At 38.8% G+C, this 8983-nt stretch overlaps 1 long non-coding RNA gene across 1 annotated transcript; it reads right to left on the reverse strand.

Moving 5' to 3' along the window:
- Nucleotides 1-7605: 7605 nt before the first annotated feature.
- On the reverse strand, nucleotides 7606-8755 carry LOC121973345. Its single transcript, XR_006109528.1, has 3 exons — nucleotides 8055-8755; nucleotides 7864-7969; nucleotides 7606-7662 (listed from the first exon to the last, which is right to left on the reverse strand). It is a non-coding gene; the product is annotated as an uncharacterized LOC121973345 (long non-coding RNA).
- Between the last annotated feature and the right edge of the window lie 228 nt (nucleotides 8756-8983).

The following is an 8983-nucleotide window of genomic DNA, read 5'->3' on the forward strand; positions in this document are numbered from 1 at the left end:
AATAATTTTTCAAATGATTTTATAATTATTTTCAAAGTATTTTCAAATAATTTTCAAAAGTAATTTTCAAATAATTTTGAAATAATTTTCTAAATAATTTTCAAAGTATTTTCAAATAATTTTCAAAAATAATTTTCAAATAATTTTGAAATAATTTTGAAATAATTTTTAGAATTATTTCAAAGTATGTTCAAATAATTTTCAAATGATTTTGAAATAATTTTCAAAGTATTTTCAAATAATTTTTAAAGAATTTTAAATGATTTTTAAAAGATTTTTTAAAGGATTTTTAAAATAATTTTTTAAAGAATTTTAAAAGATTTTTTTAAAGGATTTTTAAAATAATTTTAAATGATTTTTTAAAAGTATTTTTAAAAGAATTTTTAAAAGAATTTTAAAATGATTATTATTTGTTTATTTTATTTAATTTGATTTTTAATTTAATTTGATTTAATTTTAATGCTTAGTCATCTCACACGATCTAAATTTCAAATCAGGAAATCCTATAATTTTGTGAGATGAGTTGAGTTCAATTATAGGGTTTGGGTTAACTTTGTATTAGATTCAGATTTAGCTTTAGGTTCAACGAATAGACATTCTTTGGATAAACTTTTGGGCAATGTTGAGTCACTTGGACATCATTAAAGTAACCATGCCTTCGAGGTTTTCCAAATAGTCCTATCCACTGAATTTAGTACAAAACCTTGGTCTAACTAGTTAGGATCCATAAAGGGTAGCTTCGATCAGTTCCACTTAGCCAAATGCACCAGGTCGAAGTCATATCTTCCTAGACATGCATAGACTAAGCTTCCCTAACGTACTATCATCAAATACTTCACCAGTACCATAGGTCAAGTTAAACTTGTTCCCTTTCTAATTAGTTCTAATTTCCCTGCCGGGTAAGTTAGTTTTGGAGGTGCCAGCTATTCTGGATCCTCCCCTTACATTGTTGATAATTTTATTTAAATTTATAAATTAGATTTGAGTTATATTTAAATTAAGTTTAGTAAATAAAAGGTACTTGATTATAACTTGGTTTGTAGTGTTTAAGTTTTACTTTAGACTTATAACCCAAGTCTAGATTTCGTGATTTGACTAAATTATTGACAATCTTCTCTAATTTATCAATTTTATTATTTAGTATTTCTAATTTCCTAAGAGTTAATTTCTTATTTTTATTTGAATTAATTTTATTTATTACATTATTAGCATGCATATCTAATTTTGAAGAGAAATCTATACTAGAGCAAGCATGATTAGTTAAACTAGTGCAATCGTGTGTTGCAAAAACTGGATTTTCATATAATGTAAATGTACTAACCTTGATTTTTCCCTCTAGATTCTTGGGTCTTCTTTCTGGGCATTGTCTTTTGCAATGAACCATTTGTTTGCATTTGGAGCATTTAATGTGTTTCTTCCCTCTCCTGACCATTTTCTCCTTCTCCTCTGATTGTGCTGGTCGAGTCTTACGAGTGGGGCATTCGTTTCTGTAGTGCCCTCTTTCCCTACACTTAAAACAGGTTATGAAAGATTTATAATTTGAATTTATAATTTTACCTTTTAGATCCGTGATAGGTTCCTCCCCCTTGATTGTTGTCGTCTCGAATTCAGACTCAGATTTAGCAATTTCTTCTTTGGCCATTAGTGCTATGAAATCGGTCTGATCTGGTTCTTCTGAGTCTGGTACAGAGGTTGATTCTGGAAAGTCGTGTTCGAATTCGAACTCTGGTTTATCTTGATCTTCTGACTCTGAAGGAATCTCATGAAGCTTGAGCAATTTCTCCCAAAGCTCCTTAGCATTGTTGAATTTTCTGACTCGATCAAGCTCTGAATTTGTTAGGCCGCATAGGAGAGTCCATGTTGCTTTTGCATTTGCCTCGAATGTTCTTATTGTTTGTGCATCCCACTTGTCACAGGTGATGGGTACACCTTCTTCGGTGGGGAGAATAAATCCAATATGGACTATGGTCCATATTTCTGCTTCGGTCTTCAATTGGTGTCCTATCTGGTCTTTCTAGTATCTAAAATTTTCGCCGAACAGAAGTGGTAGGCATGTGGAGTTGTACCCATCTTCGTAGGCCATTAAGAAGGAATCTCACAAAAAAAACACAATAAAACTTGTTACAAGACTTGGTCTTGGATTAGTAGTGCGGGAAAAAGATAAAAAAAGGAATTCACGAATTTCAAGAAAAAATAATAAAATATTACTAAAAAATATTAAAAAAATATTATCTCGAATTTTGCTAAATGCGATATTTTATCAATACTAATAAACCGTGAAGAGATGAAAATGAATTTTTTGAAAATAATTTTGGAGAGAAAAAATGAAAGGCGTAGTTTTATTTTTATCCTATACGAACGAGAAAGGGACGAAAAAAATGCTCGAACGGTAGTTGTACCAATTCAGAGCAACCCAGCTCTGATACCAATTGTTGGATCGAAAGCGCTAAAGAGGGGTGAATAGCGCTCGTGGCTTTCACTCGTTTCGTAATCGTAAAACAATCGAGAAGTAGCAGCGGAAAAAGAACAATACACAAAAGACACCAACATATTTACTTGGTTCGGAGTCTAGGGCGACTCCTACTCCAAGGCTCGCGATTGTTGATCGCTTTCTGTGGGCAACAACTATATCACGCAAATTTAATTATAAAAGTATTACAGTACTGCAATAACTATAACAGAGTTATACCGACGACAGAATCAAAGTCTTGGAGCTTCGGGTCGTCGGGGACTTGCAACAGCACTTCAGGGCGTCTTTTGGAGCAACACGTTGTAGTAGAGATCTCTTGAATTTATTAGATTAGCTGCTGCCTCGGACACTCCTTTTATACACTGTTGGAGGCACCTCCAAGACCATCCAAGGTGCCTCCAGGTTTCTGAGTCACTTGCGTGGATCACTGCTGAACTCGTCGCACCTTAGGACTTAAGGTTACCCCCTCCCCCCCTTAGGATTTTCTTCCACCTAGGGTTACCACCCCCTAGGACCTAAGGTTGTCGCCCCTTAGGGTTTTCCTTCACCTAGGGTTACCGCCCCCTAGGGTTTTCACCTTGCCTAACCACAGCTAGGACTTTTGCCTAAGTATCACTTAGGACTTTCCTGCAAGCTCCATGAACCTTGTTAGATAACACCACAGCTTAACTTTGAACCTTTTCCATAATCAAAACTCAGGTTCGATCATCTGGTGCTCATTGGACCAACAATTAGCTCGACTGGACCAATTCAAGTCTGGTCACCTGGACTTAGTTAAGTCATGTCTATCTAATCTATAGTTTTGCTTTGATTTTTCAAGTGTTTGTCCAGCTCCAGCATCTTTCAAGACAAATATGCAAGACAAGCATATAAACAAGCCTAGTTTTAGTCTACTTGATATACTGGCTTACTTGCTTCTGGTCACTTGGACTTCTCATACCTCTTAAGGTTCACTCCAAGCATTTAATCACCCTTGACATGCTTGGACTTTTCCCTTAGGAGGCATCTTGTAACGACCACCCTTCTTACTACTACTACTCTCTAAGGATGACCGTTACTTATCTACAAACTCTACTTAACCGGTTTAATTAAAAACACATGGAAAACTCTACCGAAAAATTTCGGCAGAGTCTCCTCTGTACCGGTGACCATATTCAATAATACATACATATATACTCAGCCACAGGCGGCTGGAAAATATATCAAAGACCCACGCAGTTTAATAAGAGATGAAAACTAATCACAACCACGCAGTTTAATAAATCAAATCATGCAGGTAATGAAAACGGAAACATAACTTCTTACTACATAATTTTCTTATCAACTTAATAAGAAATTAAACTAAACAAATTCTTAAACTAAATGAGTTCTTTCGCTAAGTCCCAAGGACCTCCATAGTCCACACATCACACACTCCTCTTGCATCTCCTTGTCGCCTTCCTTCACTGTATCTTTTCTTTCTCTTTATCTGCAGTAGGAGGAAATGCAGTCTATAAGCATAAAGCTTAGTGAGCGCTATCTACTCACAAAAACTCGATATGCATGTATATAAATAAAAACATGCTAAATCTGAATGCTAACATATAAAACTACTCATGCTCATATATAGCAAAGAAAATCATGCTAACTGAAATGCTAATCATTGTATAGCTAAATATGCTCATAAACCAATAAGAGAAGCATACTAAACATGTAAAGCTACTAAACATGTAAAACTACTAAACATGTAAAACTACTAAACATGTAAAGCTAAACATGCTCATAAGTATAAAACTATAACAGCATGCTGAAAGCAAATAAAACTAAACATGCTGAATAATCTAATAGCAAGAAACAAATAAAACTACTACTGAATGCTTCAAACAACAAGAAACTAAACTTTCTAATTCTAAACATATTTGAAGCTTGTTTCATTTGTTTCAAAACTTATACTTTAATACTTCAAAATAATAATAAACTTCTTTTGGGCCCGGCATTGTACCAATTTACGCGCATCCTTAATAAGAGTCGAGGTAGCTAATCCCGAAACTACTAAGGTTCTTCTAGGCGATCTTGTGCCTAGGGGCATTCTAGGAGCCCACCCTTTGGACCTTGTGTCCGGTACATGCCATTAAAAGTAAAATACTCTTTTTTTAAACTATAACTTCTTTATACTTGCCCTTACTTGGCATTTAAGCAAACACCGTGTGTGCGCTTTTGATATTCCACTTCTGGAATTAAGATCAAATTAAAGCCTTGGTCTTTCTTCGCTTATAACTTCTCATATTAGTCCAATAGCAAAGGACCAAAAATAGGAATCAATACTGCTCATGTTAAACTGATAGCAAAGGAAACTGTACGTCTAATAGCAATAGAAAAGAAGTCTGCTCATGCTTACAAATAGCTAAGGAAAAGCTAGAAAAAGAAAACTGCTCTTCTATTAGCAATGTAAAAGAAATCTGCTCATTCTAATTAATTCCAACAAAGTGGAACATAAGGAAAGGATAATTTCTGCTACAATCAAAAGTTACCACATGATATACTAAAGCATATGTTGTTCATGTCCAGTTAATGGCATACAAACCTATTCTGCAAAGCTAACATAGAATGATATACTTAAACACATGGTATTCTCAAATCTCCAATTATCTCAATGATGTACTGTATAATCTGAAAGCAAAGAAAAACAAATCGAAGCTTAACAGAAAATCTGCATACAAAACTAAGTTTCTAAAAGCTTCCTCAGCAATTCGAAAGACACAAGCAGCAACAACTAACTCTTACAGCAAAGTATGAGTAGCAGTAACAATGTAATTGGTCACCTCCTATTACCTTAACCTGTTTAGTGAAGCAAAACCAATTAACAAAATCAAAACTCTACCCACATTTCATACACTGCCATGGCCGACACTAAAAGGAAAGATCGTGAACAAGACTTTAGTGCAACCTATCTATCCAAGATTCCTCATCCAGTGCACGAAGAAACATCACAATGAAAAGCCATGTTAAACACCATCTCAAACCCGTCCAAATATGAAAAACTAACCCAATTTCATCTAACATCCAATCCTAATTCATGAATGACTAACTAACAAATTTCAGACAAAAATTCAACAGGAGAGCAAAATGATGCAAAACTTCGGAATCAATACAGAACCCTAACCAGTAATGGATCTCACGGCAACAACATGAATTCTGTACTACACAATCCGAAAGCAAGGAAAACAATTTGAAGCTCGAAACTACTCCTACTGCAGGTGAGAGGCAACTCACCTCGCTATTCTTGGACTTACAACAGGAGAAGGAGGGATCTAGGGTTCGGGTAACTCAAATTCCAGCGGCTCCTTGCATCCTCCGTGCTCCCTTCGACGAGGGTTCGTGAAGACGGGAAGAACCTCTTGGATCAAACCCTTAACCGGCCACCGAGACGAAATGTAACGACCCGACCCTCTTGGCCCATTTGGCGGTCCATTTGGCGACCTCTCATGTCGTCGACCGTCGGCCCTTATGTCGTCGGCCCATTTGGCGACCTCTAATGTCGTTGACCGACGATCCTTGGCCGTGCCGTTATTCACTAGGACTTTCCACCCCTGGCAGTGGATTTTTGCCTCCCCCAGGATTCGAACTCTAAACCTCCAAGCTTAAGTATTAGATTTTATGAATCCTGGTAACCAAGTGAGATGAAAATTGTCACGCCCCAGAGGAGTCCCCGTCCGAAGAAATTTCGGCAACATCTCCCCTGTACGGTGGACAATCTGAAACTTTCTACATATCTCCATACCTCAGCCACATGCGGCTGGAATAATAACAATAAATATAACACAACCACACAAACATCCACGCAGTTATATATAATCAAACAAAGCAGTAATACTCTGACTCGAAAACCACCCTACTCAACTACACTCGTAAAACTCAAATCCGACGAAACTCACCTCTTATGCCGACCCGGCAGACATGTAGTAGAATAAGACCAAATAAAATCCATCGACATCACAATAATAAATACAACGTCCAGCTATCAAACAAATCAAGTCTAAACATAGACAAACGAGAAGAAAACTCAAAAGTCAATCAATCCTCGAGGTCTGCAGGGGATCTAGCACTACGTGCAGTGGGGATTAGCGACTGGAACTCCCTCCTGACAGCATCAACCTGAAAATAACAACAATGGAGGCGGGGTGAGTCCAACACTCAGCAGGTACAATTGATATGCAAAGTAAAGAAATAACACCTAGCACTAATCATGCGTACAGTCTCCTGATAAAAATAAAGGTAAATGCAAACCGAAGTAGACAGGAGAGAATCTGTACTAACCAGGACCCGGTATAATGACAAACAGTCTGAAAGGTATAGAAGACCTGTATGCATATCAAACATAGGTATCCAAACAATATGCAGCATATAAATGCAGCAAACACAATCACAAACAATAAATGCATCATGCATATGATGCCAATGTCATGGTCACCCCGACGCGGTCGATCAACTCACAACAAAAGTGGGACCAAGTGGGTAGGTGACGACTCTGCAACACTACTCCCGATGGTGATCGAGTGGGCGGGATCTTGTCGAGTACATACATACTCCTACCCCAAATCATAAATGGGGGAGCGCAATGCTCTCATCTCCCGGTACATCTCTAACGTGCTACACGCTGCGTCACACTACCCCTGAGCGGATCAACGGAGCACCGGAAGAGTCAAACTGACGTGCTACCACGCTGTGTCACGCTACCCATGAGCGTCACAACGGAGCACCGAACAGTGATGAAAACTGGCAAAGTGCTCAACAATAATGGAGCAATCTATCGCACAGCATGCGATCATGCAAATGGTGCATGTCACTAAGCAAGGTAATATGCTAAAACAACCTCTGGGCATATAACAATGGGCACCATAGTGAATAGATCAAAACAAAATATACTGATCAATAAGGTATCCAACCTAGGTCCTGAACATGTGAAACATGGTTATATCACTACCCATGAGCATGATAGATCGGGTACAAGATCAATATGAGATGCAAACAAACAATCAATCAAACAGGTAACATGTATTGGGCAGTGATTAACCGAAACAAATAAGAAACACAATTAATGCAACATATTATTTTCATTACTAAGCATATCAAAGACAATAAGTCAAAAGTACCCGCCTCCGAAAATAGAAAGGTCCAATCTGACTCCGAGATACTCGTCTCGCGTCAAAGTCCTGTGGCATCAAACGTAATGTCTAGTTTAGCTAATTTATCATACAACTATTAGCCAAACTAAATTCTAATCCATCGACCAACTAGGGTTAGCTTCATTAACCCTAATTACACCTTTAGATTTATTTCTAAACTTAAGTTAACAAGTATTGCTAACACAACTAGAAATCACCTACAACGAAGATCAAAACCCTAAACCTTACCTTAAATTCCACAGCTGTAATCACTGATCCAACGCCAAGAGATAGTTGCTGCTGGAATTAGAATAAATCCACAGTAAAGCAAACCCTACGGAAAATCTTTTCCCCACTGTCAGATTAATAAGATGTGAACATCACCAAATCAAGATATCCAATTACATAACACAAAATTCCTTACCAAGAATCCAACTTACCCCAACTGTGACCTAACTTCACCACAAAGAAGGAATGATCAAGAACAGCGGAGAGGCGGCACAGCGAGAGGCGACGCTGCTCCGTGCGACGCCGGTGGGTAGCTAGGGCACGATGGCAGTAATCGAAGGTGCTCGGTGGCTGGCGGCTGTGAACTCCACAGCAAGGGCTCGGCTAGGGCACGGGGTGAGTCGCCGGCACTGCTCGACGTCGGTGGAGATGCTAGGCTTGGCGGCGAGCCGACGCTAGGGCACAGGGAAAAGGGCGGTGCTCCGTGCGTCGCCGCCGCTTGGACAGGGAGGAAGAGGAAGAAGACTTCGGTCGACGGTGGCTCGTCGGATCAGAGAAAGGGAGGAGAAGTCGCTGGTCGGCCGAGGCTGGCTAGGGCACAGAGGAAAGGTGGCGCCGTGAGGAGATCGTAGAGGACGCCGGTGCGGGCAGTGGAGAAGAAATTGTCGGCGCCGGTTAGGGCTAGGAGTCGGCGACGGGGGAAGAAGAAGGAAGAAGATGTGGCTGCCGGAGGATCGCTCAGCTCCGCGTCGGAGTGGCGGCAGAGAATAAGAAGAAACGAGAAGGAGAAGAAAGGGAACCACTCGGGCACGCGGGGGGTCTCAGCGAGGAAGAAAACGGGAATAAAAAGAAAATAAAAAGAAATAAAAGGAAAAGAAATGTAAATATAAACATTTCCTCGCTTAAACGGGTCGCCTAAACAGGCTTTTCCGGATCGCGTTTTTATCCCCGTCAACTCGTCCGTACGAGCTCCGAAAAATTCCCAAAAAATTTCCAAAAATTTCAGAAAATTCCCTTATTCATATTCGCCTATTTCTGGTATTTTACATTCTCCCCCACTTATAAAAAATTTGGTCACCAAATTTCGTTATCTACCATCAGCAAGTACTAACAATAGACAGGAAGTATAAATGCTGAACAG

Source organism: Zingiber officinale, chromosome 4A, assembly GCF_018446385.1.
Source record: "Zingiber officinale cultivar Zhangliang chromosome 4A, Zo_v1.1, whole genome shotgun sequence".
NCBI classification, from domain to species: domain Eukaryota; kingdom Viridiplantae; phylum Streptophyta; class Magnoliopsida; order Zingiberales; family Zingiberaceae; genus Zingiber; species Zingiber officinale.